The sequence below is a fragment of the Xenopus laevis genome, chromosome 4L (genome assembly GCF_017654675.1).
Source record: "Xenopus laevis strain J_2021 chromosome 4L, Xenopus_laevis_v10.1, whole genome shotgun sequence".
Classification (NCBI taxonomy): Eukaryota; Metazoa; Chordata; class Amphibia; order Anura; family Pipidae; genus Xenopus; species Xenopus laevis.
The window spans coordinates 76,274,031-76,293,791 of record NC_054377.1 but is presented as its reverse complement, the minus strand read 5'-3'; the positions used below and the strand labels follow the sequence as shown (position 1 = coordinate 76,293,791).

General features: G+C 40.1%; 1 pseudogene; it reads right to left on the bottom strand.

Moving 5' to 3' along the window:
* Window positions 1-19,761, bottom strand: part of LOC108713526 — a 29,117-nt pseudogene that overhangs the window by 2,972 nt on the left and 6,384 nt on the right.

Here is a 19,761-nt window from a genome sequence, read left to right as displayed (position 1 = left end):
TATAAATGCTGAAAATATTAATTTTTTTTTGTGGCAGCCACTGCAGCACAGAGGCCAGAAAAAATATGCCATATAAATGCAAACAATATTAATTTTTTTTTGTCGCAGCCACTGCAGCACAGAGGCCAGAAAAAATATGCCATATAAATGCAAACAATATTATTTTTTTTTTGTCGCAGCCACTGCAGCACAGAGGCCAGGAAAAATATGCCATATAAATGCTAACAATATACATTTTTTTTGTCGCAGACACTGAAGCACAGAGGCCATAAAAAATATGCCATATAAATGCAGAAAATATGCATTTTTTGGTCGCAGCCACTGAAGCACAGTTGACAGAAAAATTATGCCATATAAATGCAGAAAATATAAATTTTTTTGGTTGCAGCCACTGAAGCACAGAGGCCAGAAAAATTATGTCATATAAATGCAGAAAATATGCATTTTTTTGGTCGCAGCCACTGAAGCACAGTTGACAGAAAAATTATGCCATATAAATGCAGAAAATATAAATTTTTTTGGTTGCAGCCACTGAAGCACAGTTGCCAGAAAAAATATGCCATATAAATGCAGAAAATATAAATTTTTTTGGTTGCAGCCACTGAAGCACAGTTGACAGAAAAATTATGTCATATAAATGCAGAAAATATGCATTTTTTTGGTCGCAGCCACTGAAGCACAGTTGACAGAAAAATTATGCCATATAAATGCAGAAAATATAAATTTTTTTGGTTGCAGCCACTGAAGCACAGAGGCCAGAAAAATTATGCCATATAAATGCAGAAAATATGCATTTTTTGGTTGCAGCCACTGAAGCACAGAGGCCAGAAAAATTATGCCATATAAATGCAGAAAATATGCATTTTTTTGGACGCAGCCACTGAAGCACAGTTGCCAGAAAAAATATGCCATATAAATGCTGAAAATAGTCATTTTTCGCCATACGTTGACCTTGTAGACATTGTTTGCCCAGTTTTTTTGGTTGCAGCCACTGAAGCACAGAGGCCAGAAAAAATTAAACCAGTAGGGTTTGCACCCTAGTTTGTAACGGTGGCGGAGGGAGGAGGACGCTAAAGGACAGCTGTGTGTGGAGTCATGAGGCTTGAAGAGAAGGACAGCTGCATAGAAGTCAGAACAAGTCTTCCGGCGTGCAGTAACCCTCCGAGATCCACCCCTCATTCATTTTAATAAAGGTCAGGTAATCGACACTTTTGTGACCTAGGCGAGTTCTCTTCTCAGTTACAATCCCTCCTGCTGCACTGAAGGTCCTTTCTGAGAGCACACTTGAGGCTGGGCAAGACAAGAGGTTCATGGCAAATTGTGACAGCTCTGGCCACAGATCAAGCCTGCGCACCCAGTAGTCCAGGGGTTCATCGCTCCTCAGAGTGTCGATATCTGCAGTTAATGCCAGGTAGTCCGCTACCTGCCGGTCGAGGCGTTCTTTGAGGGTGGATCCAGAAGGGTTGTGGCGCTGCCTTGGACAGAAAAACATTTGCATGTCTGACGTTACAGACTGGCCAAAGGGCTTTGTCCTTGCAGGTGTGCTCGTGGCAGGATTACTGGCACCTCTGCCCCTGGAATGTTGATGAGTTCCTGAAGTGACATCACCCTTAAAAGCATTGTACAACATGTTTTGCAGGCTGGTTTGTAAATGCCGCATCTTTTCGGACTTGTGGTATGTTGGTAACATTTCTGACACTTTATGCTTGTACCGAGGGTCTAGTAGCGTTGCGACCCAGTACAGGTCCTTCTCCTTAAGCCTCTTGATACGGGGGTCCTTCAACAGGCATGACAGCATGAAAGACCCCATTCTCACAAGGTTGGATGCAGAGCTATCCATCTCCGCTTCCTCATTATCAAGGACTGCATCATCCACGGTCTCCTCCCCCCAGCCACGTACAAGACCAGGGGTCCCCAAAAGGTCACCACTAGCCCCCTGGGAAGCCTGCTCCTGTTGGTCCTCCTCCTCCTCCTCCACAAAGCCACCTTCCTCCTCTGACTCCACTTCTGGCACCTCTCCCTGCGTTGCAGCAGGTGCCTGGGTTCGTTCTGGTGATTCCGACCAGAAATCGTGCGCTTCCAGCTCCTCGTCACGCTGGTCTACAGCCTCATCTGTCACTCGTCGCACGGCACGCTCCAGGAATAAAGCGAAGGGTATTAGGTCGCTGATGGTGCCTTCGGTGCGACTGACCATATTTGTCACCTCTTCAAAAGGTCGCATGAGCCTGCAGGCATCGCGCATAAGCACCCAGTAACGGGGGAAAAAAATCCCCAGCTGTGCAGATCCAGTCCTACCACCCAGTTCAAAAAGGTACTCGTTGACGGCCCTTTGTTGTTGCAGCAGACGTTCCAACATAAGGAGCGTTGAATTCCAGCGAGTCTGGCTGTCAGAAATCAAACGCCTGACTGGCATGTTGTAGCGCTGCTGAATGTCAGCAAGGCGTGCCATGGCTGTGTAGGAACGCCTGAAATGGGCCGACACCTTTCTGGACTGGGTGAGAACGTCCTGGAATCCTGGGTACTTGGAGACAAAACGTTGGACTATTAAATTTAACACATGTGCCATGCAGGGCACATGTGTTAAATTGCCTAGTCTCAACGCTGCCAACAGATTGCTTCCATTGTCACACACCACTTTTCCGATCTGCAGTTGGTGTGGGGTCAGCCACCGATCGGCCTGTGACTGCAGAGATGACAGGAGTACAGATCCGGTATGGTTTTTGCTTTCCAGGCACGTCATCCCCAAGACAGCGTGACAACGGCGTACCTGGCACGTCGAATAGCCTAGGGGGAGCTGGGGGTGCACAGGTGTGGAGGAGGAGAAGGAGGACCCAGCAGCAGAGTAAGAAGAAGAAGAAGAAGACGAGGTAGAGAGCGATGGAGGAGTAGAGGTGGTGGCAGAACCGCGTGCAATCCGTGGCGGTGACACCAACTCCACTGTTGTTGTTGAGCTACCCATTCCCTGCTTCCCAGCCATTACCAAGTTCACCCAGTGGGCAGTGTAGGTGACATACCTGCCCTGACCATGCTTGGAGGACCATGCGTCAGTAGTCATATGGACCTTTGGCCCAACACTAAGTGACAGAGATGCGGTAACTTGGCTCTGCACATGTTGGTACAGGTGTGGTATTCCCTTTTTAGAAAAAAAATTGCGGCTGGGTACCTTCCACTGCGGTGTCCCAATTGCTACAAATTTGCGGAAGGCCTCAGAGTCCACCAGCTGGTATGGTAAAAGCTGGCGGGCTAAGAGTGCAGACAAGCCAGCTGTCAGACGCCGCGCAAGGGGGTGACAGTCAGACATTGGCTTCTTACGCTCAAACATGGCCTTCACAGAAACTTGGCTGGTGGCAGATGACTGGGAATGGGAACAGGTGGTCAAGGTGGAAGGCGGAGTGGAGGGTGGTTCAGACGGGTCAAGGAGAGCAGAGGTAGAGCAGTAAGATGCTGGACCAGAAGGAGTGTGGCTTTTAGTTTGCCTGTTGCCTTTGAGGTGTTGCTCCCAAAGTGCTTTGTGCTTGCCGCTCATGTGCCTTCGCATAGAAGTTGTACCTATGTGGCTGTTGGGCTTACCAAGGCTCAGTTTCTGACTGCACTCATTGCAAATTACAATGCTTTTGTCAGAGGCACACACATTAAAAAAATCCCACACTGCTGACTTTTTGGAAGTGTGCGATCTGGCGGTAACAGTAGAAGTTGGCGGAGTTGGCGGTATTGGCGGCAATGGCGGGTGCGTTGGCCGGCTGAACACAGGTGCCGATACATGTTGTTGCCCTACTGATCCCTGCGGGCTGTCCTCCCTGCTTCTTCTAGGTCTTATTCTCCTACTGCCTCTCTGACTCTCCGTCTCTCCATCTGAACTACCCTCCTCTTGCTCTCTTCTACTAGGCACCCACAAAACATCAATCTCCTCATCATCATTCTCCTCAGATGCATCAATTTCTTCTGACACATCACAGAAGGAAGCAGCAGCGGGGACCTCCTCCTCATCACTCATTATGTCCATCTCTATCGTGTTCTCTGCCAGAATTAAATCTGGTGTAAGGTCCTCATCTCCTTCATCTTCTTCTGGCAATAATGGTTGCGCATTACTCAGTTCAAGAAACTCATGGGAAAATAACTCCTCTGACCCCAGTGAAGAAGGGGCACCGGTGGTGGAGGAAGTGTTACGTGGGGTGGCCATAGCAGTGGAGGATGAGGAGGATGTTGTGGTAAAGTTAGAAACGGTAGAGGATGGGGTGTGCTGTGTAAGCCAGTCAACTACCTCTTCAGCATTTTGGGAGTTCAGGGTCATTGGCTTTTTAAAACTGGGCAATTTGCTAGGGCCACAGGATTGCATAGCAGCACGGCCCCTAGCACGGCCTCTGCGTGGCGGCCTGCCTTTGCCTGGCATTATTTTTAAAAAAACAACAACAACAAAAACTCAGTTGGTTTTTCTGGAAACGATAATACACACAGCTAGATGGCAGTTTGAAGAAAACAGTGTGCAAATAATGCCTACAAGGTCAACGTATACACAGCGGTGGATACGGATTACGTAAAATATAAGAATGCTGCTTGAAAAAAAGTCACTCCGGTGTTTTTTCTGGAGACGGTAATATTATGGATATTTAGACAGAATGTGAACACGGGCACACAGCTAGATAGCAGTTGGTTGAATAACACACTGGGCAAAAAATGCCTACAGGGCAAATAATGCCTAAAAGGTCAACGTATACACAGCGGTGGATACGGATTACGTAAAATATAAGAATGCTGCTTGAAAAAAAGTCACTCCGGTGTTTTTTCTGGAGACGGTAATATTATGGATATTTAGACAGAATGTGAACACGGGCACACAGCTAGATAGCAGTTGGTTGAATAACACACTGGGCAAAAAATGCCTACAGGGCAAATAATGCCTACAAGGTCAACGTATACACAGCGGTGGATACGGATTACGTAAAATATAAGAATGCTGCTTGAAAAAAAGTCACTCCGGTGTTTTTTCTGGAGACGGTAATATTATGGATATTTAGACAGAATGTGAACACGGGCACACAGCTAGATAGCAGTTGGTTGAATAACACACTGGGCAAAAAATGCCTACAGGGCAAATAATGCCTACAAGGTCAACGTATACACAGCGGTGGATACGGATTACGTAAAATATAAGAATGCTGCTTGAAAAAAAGTCACTCCGGTGTTTTTTCTGGAGACGGTAATATTATGGATATTTAGACAGAATGTGAACACGGGCACACAGCTAGATAGCAGTTGGTTGAATAACACACTGGGCAAAAAATGCCTACAGGGCAAATAATGCCTACAAGGTCAACGTATACACAGCGGTGGATACGGATTACGTAAAATATAAGAATGCTGCTTGAAAAAAAGTCACTCCGGTGTTTTTTCTGGAGACGGTAATATTATGGATATTTAGACAGAATGTGAACACGGTCACACAGCTAGATAACAGTTGGTTGAATAACACACTGGGCAAAAAATGCCTACAGGGCAAATAATGCCTAAAAGGTCAACTTATACACTACTACAGCGATGGATACGGATTACGTAAAATTTATTATGGCTGCTTGAAAAAAGTCACTCCGGTGTTTTTTCTGGAGACGGTAATATTATGGATATTTAGACAGAATGTGAACACGGTCACACAGCTAGATAACAGTTGGTTGAATAACACACTGGGCAAAAAATGCCTACAGGGCAAATAATGCCTAAAAGGTCAACTTATACACTACTACAGCGATGGATACGGATTACGTAAAATTTATTATGGCTGCTTGAAAAAAGTCACTCCGGTGTTTTTTCTGGAGACGGTAATATTATGGATATTTAGACAGAATGTGAACACGGGCACACAGCTAGATAGCAGTTGGTTGAATAACACACTGGGCAAAAATGCCTACAGGGCAAATAATGCCTAAAAGGTCAACTTATACACTACTACAGCGATGGATACGGATTACGTAAAATTTATTATGGCTGCTTGAAAAAAGTCACTCCGGTGTTTTTTCTGGAGACGGTAATATTATGGATATTTAGACAGAATGTGAACACGGGCACACAGCTAGATAGCAGTTGGTTGAATAACACACTGGGCAAAAAATGCCTACAGGGCAAATAATGCCTAAAAGGTCAACTTATACACTACTACAGCGATAGTAAAATAAAAAAAAGTTAAATAAAAAAGAATGAATATTAAAAAAAAAAATTAAAGTTGGTGCTGCTGAACTACTAGGAGCAGCAGATTAGCACACCAGTCCCACTCCCCAACACTGCTAGACTAATAGCACTGGGCTCTTATAGTAGTAGTAGTAGTAGTAGTAGTAGTAGTAGTAGTAGTAAAACAACAAAAAAATAAATAAAAGCAGTCCTTACAAGGACTATTGCTATTGCAGCAGTCAGCAGATGAGATCAGAAGCAGGACAGCTGCCCACTGCAGCTACATACAGAGCACTGCAGTAGAAGGTAGATTACTAGCCAGCAAAGCTACCTAAGCTTAAATGTCCCTCAAACCCCTGCAGACTTCTGTCCCTCCAATAACAGAGCAGTATCAAAACGATTACTAGCCAGCAAACTTTCAACTGTCCCTGAAATCACTAACAGGCAGCAGCTCTCTCCCTACACTATCTCTTCAGCACACACAGGCAGAGTGAAAAAACGCTGCAGGGCTTCGGTTTTTATAGGGAAGGGGAGTGGTCCAGGGGAGAGCTTCCTGATTGGCTGCCATGTACCTGCTGGTCTGGGGTGAGAGGGCAAAAAAAAGCGCCCACAATGGCGAACCCAAAATGGCGAACGTCGCGCGACGTTCGCGAACTTCCGGCGAGCGCGAACACCCGATGTTCGCGCGAACAAGTTCGCCGGCGAACAGTTCGCGACATCTCTAATCTTTACTCATAGTTTAATAGTGTCATTACTTTTACCAGTTTAGTTGTATGTCTCTGCACTCTTTACAGTCCTTTTTAAAGGAGAAGTAAACCCTAAAAATGAATATGGCTAAAAATGCCATATTTAATAAACTGCACTTAGTGCAGCAAGCTTAAAGTTTTAGCATCTCAATAGTTACATAGTTACATAGTTACACACCTCTCCCTACTTTCACATAAATTCTATATACCCATACCTATACTAACAATAGAGCTTAGTATCACAATAGCCTTTGATATTATGTCTGTCCAAAAATTCATCCAAGCCATTCTTAAAGGCATTAACTGAATCAGCCATCACAACATCACCCGGCAGTGCATTCCACAACCTCACTGTCCTGACTGTGAAGAACCCCCTACGTTGCTTCAAATTAAATTTCTTTTCTTCTAGTCTAAAGGGGTGGCCTCTGGTATGGTGATCCACTTTATGGGTAAAAAGGTCCCCTGCCATTTGTCTATAATGTCCTCTAATGTACTTGTAAAGTGTAATCATGTCCCCTTGCAATCGCCTTTTTTCCAGAGAAAACAACCCCAACCTTTACAGTCTACCCTCATAATTTAAGTCTTCTGTCCCTCTAACCAGTTTAGTTGCAATTAGTCTCTGCACTCTCTCCAGCTCATTAGGGATGTAGCGAACTGTTCGCCGGCGAACTAGTTCGCGCGAACTTCGACTGTTCGCGTCCGCCGCAAGTTCGCGAACGTCGCGCGACGTTCGCCAATAGGCGTTCGCGTCAAAATCGGTCGCCCATTCGACCATTCGATCGCTAAAATCGAACGATTTTCGTTCGATTCGAACGAAAATCGTTCGATCGAACGATTAAAAATCCTTCGATCGTTCGAATCGAACGATTTTCGGATGATCGAAGTTCGCGAACAGTTCGCGAACAGTTCGCAAATTATGCCGGTGTTCGCGAACGGCGTTCGCGAACACATCGGCGGCGGTTCGCTACATCCCTACAGCTCATTTATATCCCTCTTAAGGACTGGAGTCCAAAACTGCACTGCATACTCCAGATGAGGCCTTACCAGGGACCTATAAAGAGGCATAATTATGTTTTCATCCCTTGAGTTAATGCCCTTTTTTATGCAAGACAGAACTTTATTTGCTTTAGTAGCCACAGAATGACACTGCCCAGAATTAATAGCAGCAATGATTCAGAACTTCAAACTTGTCACAGGGTGTCACCATCTTGGAAAGTGTCTGCTATACTCACATGCTCAGTGGGCTCTGAGCAGCTGTTGAAAAGGTAAGCTTAGGCGTTGTCACAAATTATCAAGCAGAAAATGAGGTTTGTCTGTAATATAAGATAATGCTACAAGATTATTGAATGATGATGCTTTTTGCGCTGGTTTTTGTGCTACCATGTAGTAATTATCTGTATTAATTACTAAACAGCCTTATATTGTGTCATTTACTGTAAATTTTATAATGTACAATATTTCTAACTTACGTCTTTAGTTAGCCTTTAGTTCTCCTTTAAGCACTGGGCCAAGAACTTATCTGCATACTCAAGGTTAGGATATTCCACAAATCTATAAAGTGGCTGGATCTATGTCAGGAGTTTTGTGAGCACTGTGAACTCCTGTGCCACCACACAACATCTCATTGATGTGCAGAGATGGACTTTTGCCAATAATTGGTTACTGGAATTTTAGCAAGAAAAAAATTAGCACCGAAAAAATGCAACTTTCTAGTTGGCATCTTCCTATCTAGAAGTCATATAGTGGACTGTAAAACACATATAGGAACATCCTTGCACTATTACAATACAGGGCATAATTTCATAGGAATTTAATTAAACTATAGACAACATCAAATAAAATCTTGGTAAACAACCATGTATCTGATTTTTTGCATGAACAAGGCCTTGTATGGCTTCAGGTTATAAACACCATTCAAATGAGCACACCCTGTACAATTGTTTAGCCTGACTGCCAAACAACCAAATCTGTGGTTAAAATAACAACACAATTGACAGATTTGTTGTTGATGGGTTACCAAATGGCCAGATTAGTGATGATGACCCAATTAGGAAAATAAAGGATTTAAATTCAGGTATTCAAAGTGGATGATGGTCAGGTATTATGGCCACATACAGGCTAATAAGGTTGAATATGACCATATCAACCAATTACAGTCTTTCCCCTATATGTAATAAAAGGCACTAAGTTTGCCCTGGAGCAGTAACCCATAGCAACCAATAAGATGTTTGCTTTAAAACAGGTGACCAGTAAATGCTGCCTGCTGATTGGTTGCTATGGGTTACTGCTCCTGGGCAAACTTAATGCCTTTTATTACATAACCCCCAAAGGTATGGGTTATTTGTGTGGTTGTAATAGATGCTTTTTGCACACTTTGTAGATGGCCCATAAAGAGTTCATTTATCAACAGAAATAATACTGTTTTCTCATGTTTTCTCATGCTTGACTGCTCTTTTTTTCTGCAGTGTTAACTTGCTTGGCATTAATCCTTTGTCCTTTTGACATTTTTCCCTAGATCTTCACAAATGTACCTTCTCAGTTGTCACCCTTGCTGATAACTCAGTGTGGATATTTCAAAAGTATGCACATTGAAGTCATCTGGGGCTAGATAATACATGTATTCTGACCAACTGACAACAATTTATAGCTTCCTTGACAGGCTAAATGCCATGAATAGGAAACCTTTCTAGAAAAATTGCATTTAGAGGATGTTGCTTCAGCTCATGAAAGGTTAAAGTGACAGAGACTGTGGAGTTAGGGCACACTTGCTCCACATTATTGCCTTTTTCTATTTTACTTGCCTTTGATATATCATTTTGTGTACATACAGTACTCTCAGCAGCAATGCTTGTTATAAGGATGGTTTTGCTGAAATCTGTAATTTCAATAAAGCTGTAGCCAGCATCATTCCAATGATACTGTTGTGCATTTTACTGGGTAGTTAGATTAGAGCAGACATGCATACAGTAGGTGATGTCTTGAATTGCATATGACTCGATGTTGGCCCCAACCCCTATTACCCCCACCCAAAATACTCAAGACAATATTTTGGGTGAAAAGCTTGGTTTAATCCACAACTAGTGATGGGCGAATAAATTCGCCTGGCACGAATTCTCTGCGAATTTCCGCATTTCGCCGCCCGCAAATACATTTTTGAATCTCACAAGAAAATTTGCCAGTGAAAATTCACGCCAATTTCTGGTTTTCACAATTTTTCCGTGAAAACGTTCGAATTTCTCGATTTTTCCGTAAAAACGTTTGAATTGGTCGATTTTAGTGAAAACATTCGAATGCACGATTTTTTCATGGAAACGTTTGAATTTCACGATTTTTCCGTGAACTTTCCGAATTTGGCAATTTTTCACGAATTTTCCGCCGTTTCGCGCACTTTGCAGGAAATTCGCTAACAATAAACACAGTTCCTAGTATTATCCCATCTTCTTTTCTGCTGATTCACTGTACATGCTCTGTGCAGTTAGCTAAGCTTAGGGACTGACACATAAGATAATGCATATATAGAATATAAAATTCACAATGCAAAGCTGATTAATAGTTAATTGAGATTCGCATTACATGGCAGCTCAGAAACCAGCACAATTAGCATCAGAATGTAATAATCAGCCCTGTAGAATCAGCTACTATTACATGCAAACCATATTTTCTGCTTTACAATTTGCAAAACCCCTGTCCTGCCCAGCTGCCCTGATCACACTGAGCATGTGTGTGTCACGGACAGTCCTAACAAAATCCAATATAGAGAGCTTGTATGAAAAATTTGAAGACCTGAATCATTACTGTTATAGAGATGCTGAAACTTTATGATGGTGAAGTAATTTAAGTACATAACGTACAGCATTTCTACCCATATTTGTTTTTAGGGTTTAGTTATCCTTAGTGGTGAGCAGTTCTAATTTCCTAGGCTTTTGTTTCTGCAATTTATATTTTTGTTTGAATGTATATTTTGAGTCATTGTGCCTAGCTCTTTCTTTGGAAAATAATTCAGAAAACCAAATATCGTATTATTTAAAATTATTAGAATATCAGTACAGGTATGGGTTCCATTATCTGGAAACCCGCTATCCAGAAAGCTCTGAATTACGGAATGCCCGTTCCCATAGACTCCATTTTATCCAAATAATCCAATTTTGTAAAAATTATTTTCTTTTTCTCTGTAATAATAAAATAGTAGCTTGTACTTGATCCAAACTAAGATATAATTCATCATTATTGGAAGCAAAACCAGCCTATTTAGTTTATTTAATGTTTAAATGATTTTCTAGTAGACTAGAAAGTATGAAAGTATGAAGATCCAAATTACAGAAAGATCTGTTATCCGGAAAACTCCAGGTCCTGAGCATTCTGGATAATAGGTTCCATACCTGTATGAGCAGTACTATGTACAGTATAGCTCTATCAACACCAAGGCTAAAAGAAAGCTTAAAAAATGGTATTTAAAAACTGATTTGGGAAGTGTCTTTTGACATCTGCCAAAGTCATTTATCAGCTGCTGCAGTGTGCAGACCATGGGTTCCCCATGAGAGTTGCTCTGCAGGTCAGATGCTGTCAAAGAGAGCTCACATTTAAAGCAACTCCCAAGTATTGGCATGCCTCTATTGGACTACCATGGATGAAACAATTTCTCTACTCTCGGCATTCTATGGCTCTTGAGCTCTTTTCACATTGAAACACATCTCAGAATTTCAACACTAACCTCTCTGATGGCACAGTATTGATGTGATTTCTTTATGTGTTTTCTCATTCTTTATTAATTCTGTTTCAGTGGAAGGTACAGGGTTTTGTTTTTCATTCTCTGCTCCAAAGACATTATCTACTTCGGGGGGCACCTGCTGCAAAAAAATTACATATTCTGATCATTTATTTAATAAACCCCATCCATTTCCCCATCATATGACTAGGGCTATGTGGAAGGTACAGCTCTGAACTGAGATTTAAATTAAGCACTGGCATTTCAGCCACACAGAGGCACTAATAGAGACTGTCCATGGCATACTGTATTACAGCAACCTCTCTGGCATTTGCCAGAATCTACAGATTGGGCCTGGAAAGGTAATAAGGACGTTTGGGTCCACATTTCATTCTAAGCTGGAATGGAGTCAAGCAGTCAAAATCTTTACATTAGATAAATACAAAGGGAAAATAAAAAAAATATAATGACCATGGATCCATGCACCAGCAACACCTGTTCTAAAGCTGTTTTTTTCTCACTGTAATTGCCAATTGCCTAAATTGATGTTGCTAGTTTATCCTCATAACAAATACAATATTTCTGCTTCTATTGTCAGTGGTCCAGGGCAAGTGTGCTTAGATTTCCTGCATAATTTTAAGTTAACCTGGCGGTGGGTATATGTACAGTAGCTGAAAAGTCAGTCATTGACCTGTTTAGTGTTATGGCTTACCCCCAAATGCATCCTTTTATAATTTTCTTAGATTTACAGCGATATGCACCACTTCCTCATTGACAGGTGTACAGTCCCCTGGTTCCGATACCTGAATAAATATTTAGAAAGGAAAAATATTATAATATAATATTTAAGAAACAAGGCAAGTACTGGAATTTCAACATATACAAAAAAACTGTGTTCTCCGTACATTAGTAGAGTTTACTTTTAATCAGGTTCATTAGTATAAACTAACACACACTATATGAAATCACAAGCACTGGGTAAATTGTACTTGCAACATAAAAACTCTTTAATATTTAGACACCAATATAATATAACAGGTAACATGTAATATAACATGTAAGAAAAGACAATTAACTTAATTACATGGGCAATCAGTATAGTGGGAGATGTGTTATGGCCTCGCCATTAGTGTTGTTTTTGGTAATAGCCAGGGGTGTACAATTGGGGCAGTAGACTCTCCAGCTCTAGATTGACCTGCCATAATTGATGCTTAATTTTATCATACATGTGCAAGTCAGATCATTTTCTGTAAGGTTTAGATGGTTGATCGGGAGAGGGCATTATGTTGGCACAGGATCTGGTATCTGGAATGCTTAAGATCTGAATATTTTTGGATAACGGATCACCATAAAAATAATTTAAACATTAAATAATCCCAATAAGATTGTTTTGCCACCAATATGGATTTATGAAGTTTAGTTAGGATCACGTAAAAGGGACTGTTTTATTACTAAAAGGAAATCACTTTTAATAATTACAATTGTTTGCTTAAAATGAATGGGGCAGGAATGGGAGATGGCCTTCCGGTAATTGCGTTTTCTGGATAAAAGGTTTCCAGATAAGGGATCCTAAACCTGTACCAAAACTTGTAGTTAGGGTTTAAACACAGTCCTAGGTTGATTCACCCTGAATAGTTTAAATGATTAGATTGCAAATGTACCACTCATGTCCTATTATATTTAGATCTACAGAAAACTGAATTGAATAAGCCTGCCATGAATGCTTCTGGTCTAATAACCCACACTAACCAACCAAATTTTGCTTTCATTTTTAAAGTCAGTAAGGTATACTAGAAATGCTGCACTTTATCTGTTGAGATTTCGAAAATGCCAGTAGTAACTTCCAAACCAACCAAAACTTGCTTTCATTATTAAAACCAGTAAATGGTTACTTACTATGGATTACAAGAAAAATACTTTTCACTAAATAGAATGCTATTTGGTCTATCTCCCCCCTTAAAACTGCTTTATATTTGTGGAGATGCCACTGCAGTGTCAGAGGGTGCTATCGGCTCGGGGAGGTCCGGACCAAGAAGGAAGCTTTTGGTTCAAGTCCAAGTTCACGGTACAAAAGGGATCAAGAATTAATGTAGTCAGGATTCAGGCCAGAGTTCAATAGGCTGGAGGCAAGAATCAAAGTCCAGAGTTCAAGCAAAGGTCAAAAGTCCAAGAATCAGTAATGATCAACCCATGACCTCGGCATCCCTTTATTTTTCAATTTTGGCGCCAGACACGCATCTGTGCTCTGGCGCCATTGTCCACGTATCGGCTATGGGCGCCGCCATCTTGGATGTGGCGCCGAAGAGGAGCGGAGTGCTGTCGGGCGGTCCTGACATGCAGTTCGTGATGCATTGTAAAAAAAACATTTTTTTGGCATCACACTAAGCAGAGGCTGAACTGTAACACACCTTGGCAGATGCTACAGATGTTATTTATTTTAATGGAAACAGTTTTACACCTGAGCCAAATGTCTAGATAATGTTTACTCTATCTACCTTCTCCCATTACATTTCTAGTCAAAATTTTTAATTTTCATTTCTTTTAAAAGTGTAAAAGCCTCCTGCCACTCCTTGTCACCCACCCATTACCTCCATCTTTTTTTATAATATGTACATAGGGACTCCCCAAGATTTAACGAATTTTTCAAACAAAGTCATCTGCAGTTTCTTTTTATATGGCAATAATAGAGAGGAAAAATATGTATAAAAGATTGGCCACATATTTAGTTCTGCTTTCTGTTTTACATAATGGAGGTATTAGTTAACACATTTATCCATTAAAGAGTTCTGTCATGTTTACATTTTACTCAATGCAAATTTATAGGCAATGTATTAGGACAGCCTACCACATAAGAATTTTAGAAATGTATGCAAATGTACCTTTCTTATTTTAGGATTCTTTTTTGCCATCCCGCAGAAGGGGAGTGTAAAAAAGTTATGTGTCTGGATTTTTATATTCTGAGCAATACTAATATCCTCTCTCTTTGGTCCATGAAAGATATGTATTTCCTCTCGTTGCCTTTTCAGGTGAAAAATAAGGCTACAAAAAAGCATACAATGTATTATTTCCAGTATATTGTGCAAATATTCTAAGCCTTAGGTAATATATGGATGAAGAAGAGTCACAATGTGACCCTATACATTAATAATGGATATCTGCACAGCAGCCATACTCAAGATTGGATTTTCGGTATCTTATTTCATTTTGTATAAGGATACTTAATTTTTCTTTTTTATGTCCCCATCACTTCCCTCTCACTCCCAGAGCTCACTTTAGCTTCCAGCTAATTCTCAGCGGCTTTCTCTGTCAGTGCTTTCTTTCAAAGACACACACTCTCAGAGGGGAAAGTGAACATGTACCGTATTACTCAGTTCATAGTCAAAACTGACACATGCCAAGTTTCAGTCCAAAGCAACCATTAAGGAAATAAAAAGCTGCTTATGCCACCTTAATCTGCTGAGTGCCAGAAAACTGCATAATTGTATAAGAGGGAGCAGGAGGACAGCACCTTTTAACTTTTATACTCTCTTGTTCTTTTTTTCACTCTACAGACTGCATGTATATGAATATATATAGATTTGTCTCCAATTTACTCCGAAAGATGCCTTTTCTATTAACTTCTGACACAGGGCTGACATATCAGATATGTATGTGCATATACTGTATATCATAACCCTTTTAGGAGACACTGAGCAGCAGATCCTAAAGTCTAATGAGGATAGCACTTTCAAAATACTGATCTCAAGAACATGGATTTAAAAATAACTTAGCCCTTCAGAACTAAAATTATTTATTGCATAGGGATTGACAATTAAGGACACCTTCTTTTTTTTTGGAGAGGATGATTACTATAGAAAAGCTTTGAGTTCCTAGTAACTAGGTCAAGTATGAAAGTATGTGTCATTCTTCTCCAACATTGAGAAACATATCAACACTACAATACCTGAACATAATCCACAATCCTTTCTCTTCTTTGCAAGGAACCTACATGTTCAAAGAATGTGCCTTTTATAAAATTACCCTATTATGTGTTTTCAATACAAAAAAGTAGTGTTAATTGATGGAGCCAAAAGAATAGACAAAAATTACTCCTAAACAGTGTTCAAAGCTTCTACAATATAATGTATTGTGCTGAATTAAAAACTTGTTTTTAATAAGATTTTTTCTAAACTATTAAGCAGCTTGACACAAAAAACTATTTTGAGTATTAATGCTGCATCATAAAACTGAGATCAAATGTTCAGTGTAGTATTTGTTATCCAGAAAAATGAGTAAATTGGTTAGTGGTCTATATACTGTATGTAGATACCCTGAGATTTGAGTAAGGTCTACTGATCGCAGTCTCCCATGTATGGCCACCTAAAATTGTGTGGTTCTTTAATTCACCCAGGCACCCATGTCCCTTTTTCTGGGTCTATTGCAGTTCAAGATTTGCCTACTAGGTGTCAGCATTTAAAAATATAAAGGGCCATGTGCCTACTGTCTTTCCTGGGACCTCACCTCTCAAGAAGTTGTTTAAATTAAGATTAGACCAGATAGCGATAGTTGGATTTGTTACAGTCGCTCTAGGAGCAAAAGAAAGGGTCAGGGCAGTTTGCAAGCAGCTTCCCCTCCAACAAGGAAAAATAGTGGGGTTAGGACCCCTTGGTGTGTGAACCACTAGCTCAGCGACTTCAGTGGGTAAGTTGAGGACCAGGTAGGGTGCCAAGACACAAGACACCAGGCTGAGGATCCCAATGAGCAGCACTTTGATCCCAGGGAGGAATTGCCCAGGAGTGAGGCAAATTATATGCTGTTTCTTGTACCCCTGAGAGAGATTATGATTTCTGCATTTGACTTTGCCATGCCTTAAAGTGATACTGACCCTAAAAAATTTATTTTCAAAATATTAATCTACATTAAAAGTTACATACAGATCACATTGATCATTTTTTGCCGATAGTTCTGCTTTTGTAAGTAATTGTTACTTGACGTTCCTAAAACTCACTGTTTTGTCAACCTGACTGAGTTTCTAACTACTACTGCTGCACAAATATGGCAGCAAATATGGCAGCCCACTCATAGAGGAACACGGGCATGATGGCAAACAGGATACAAAATAAATACATGTATGGGACCTGTTTTCCAGAATGCTCTGGACCTGGATTTTTCTGGATAATGGATCTTTCCATAATTTGGATCTTCATACCTTACTACAAAATCATTTATATGTTAAATAAACCCAATAGACTGGTTCTGCTTCCTATAAGGAGTAATAAGATCATAGTTTGGATGAAATATAGAGAAAAAGGAAATTATTTTTAAACATTAGGGGATAATGTTTTCATAATTTGGAGCTTTCAGGAAATAAGGGGTTTCAGGGTAACGGATCATACCTGTATATAAAACAGATTTCCCTTTTCTCTTTATTAATAACAGTACCTAGCATTTGATAGTAACTAATCTGCCTACATCCATTTTGGCGACACAACATTTATTTCATGGTATACATTTTTTTTGTAAACTTATAGAAAGGTGATTTGAAGTTTGGGAAAAACCTTTCCAGTAAACCCCAGGTCCCAGTTAATCAAGGTCCCATAATACTTACATGAAAAAAGAAACAGTGAATTTCCATAATGTTGAATATCAAGCACAATAGTAAAGCAGGATGGCTAGGCACTACTGACCCCTAATCCTTAATCAAATGAGAGATAATAGGATTCCTAGACCCTTCCAAAGAAAATGGCACATGTAGAACTGATAATACTATTTACAAAGGAACCCCATTTTTCACTCCTAATGAGCTGTTTCTTCCAGTTGCTGGAGCTGTAGACTACTGAGCAGTTGTAGGCCAATGGATTTCAATGAACCGAGAAAGAAAATTGTATGCATCATAATACTCTCTGGAGTCAGCAGAGTTAGAGGTTATTTTGCCCAGCAGAATAGGTTTATGGGACATGCAGCCTCTTAAGAGATGCCTATTACAGATAAAGTGTTGCATGTTCATGATACCCAAGGGCACAAATACTTTGCAGGAGAATAAAATAGCTCTGATTTTTTCCTTGTTTACTTGCTTTTTTATTTTTGTCAATTTTTCTAAAACTACAGTGCTGGCAAGTAACAATACATTTCTGCTCACCCAAGTTTCTTTCGCATTAAATAACCTCTTATAGTTTTATGACGAATTAGAACTAGTGAATGATTAGCTAGAATATGGTTGATCTTTGCAAGAATGCCTGTTACCAATTGTATTTCACTCTGGAAGCAAATCTCCCGTGCAGAGTAAGTACCAACATACAATTAATATTTGAAGATATTACTATGAGGATCTCTATAAGCACTTGTGTGTAGGATGTATAAATATCAGATACAACCAAGAAAATCACAGACAGGTGTTGTTGGTATTCATTATTGTGTTTCCGTAGATTTTTTTAATTGACCTAGCATAAGCTCACCAATATAGCTGTATGCTTACTGACAAAATGATCATTGAGGTTACATGCAGCAGTCATTAGTGTGATTGCATAAATTCAATGCATAATGTGTACATCTGTTCACCTTTTCAATGCAGACTGGTTCACAGGCATGAGAGGGAAAGATGTTAAGAGATAGAGAGAAGTTAAAAATGAATGACAATTTTAAAATATACTGAATTAATAATGTTAGGCAATATTAATAAGTTATATTATTATTAATTTTATGATTGCAAATGCAATGTGCAAATACTCTAAAATTGGTCATTTGTGATGCCATTTCATTAATGCTTGTCCACAACGAAAGTCCAGTCTAGTTATCCACAAGCTTTCTAAGCTCCACTAAGATACTTGTTTTCCTTGTCCTTCCATGTCAAAACAAGGTTGAGCAGGCACACAACCATTCCAAAACACAGAGGGTAGACAAAAGAATACTACAGTCATGCTACTATATGTTACTTTAGGGGCATTTCTGCATATTATGCCATCTAAAGTGGCTACCCCAATAACTGCACTCTCCAACACTAGAAGAGCTACATGTCTGGTAAAAAAAAAATAATAATAATAATAATTTCAGCACTTTTGCTCCTGGTACTGTAACTTGCCGCACAATGCTACTTGACACCATGTTTTTACCTTGCCTTATGGAGTGGCACTGTGAGAAATGTTAAAGGAACAGTTCAGTGTAAAAATAAAAAGTCTGTAAAAAATGTTTGTAATATACTATACTAACTGAGTTATTCAGCGACTTTAAGGGGGGGGTACATGGGACATAACTGTTTAGTGATTTTGCAATTAATCCTTAGCATGGAGGCCAGATTCAAAAGCAAAAGGTTATCACTCATCTGCCCCCCCCACTCAGGTCACTGATTGGTTACTGACTGGTCAGTGGAAACCAAGAGAGCTGCAAAGCAGGAAGTTCTGTCTTATATGTTAGCATCAAATTTACACTGATACAGAATCTGGTGTAGAGTGAAAAGATCCAACACCTAAGTAAGTATATATATATATATATATATATATATATATATATATATATATATATATACCAAAGTGGTATATCCATTACTGTTTAAAGAAGGGTGCACACATGTTTACATTTTGGAAAGACCAAGAAGACAAATGGTCTGAGGCCATTTATATCAAGCTGTAGCGCAACCAGCCCTAAAGAAGGGGTGTATGGTGTGGTGGAGTGATTTACAACATCACATGCAGTTCTGGTTAAACACCTTCAGTCATATCACTTAAACTGTTGACACCTGTCTCCATTGTCCCTATTCCCTTCCAGTCACCTTTCCTTGTAATTGACTCCTCTTTAGTTTTCTCTTCCAATTTTTAAGGTGATCTTATCCTCTTCCTTCTCATTACCTCAATTTTCACCATTGTATTTATGCTTTCCATTTTCCATTTCAAATTGCTGTCTCTCCCATCCTTTATTCTATAACCACTGAATTGTAATATTGACAATTTTCAACTTATTTCCATAAATTTCCCCTTTTTTACTCTCCTCCCTTCCGTTCTCTCCAGTTTTTTTGAAATTCATTAATCCTCATTTTAATCATTACTGAATATCTAGACTATAGTGCAGCAGTTATTTTCCCTTGTGTTTAGGTTAATGTGTTGGGAATGTTCCCAAGTATACCCATATCCCCAAGTATATGCCTCAAGTGCCTGTAATGGTGCTCATTGCTAGCATCAA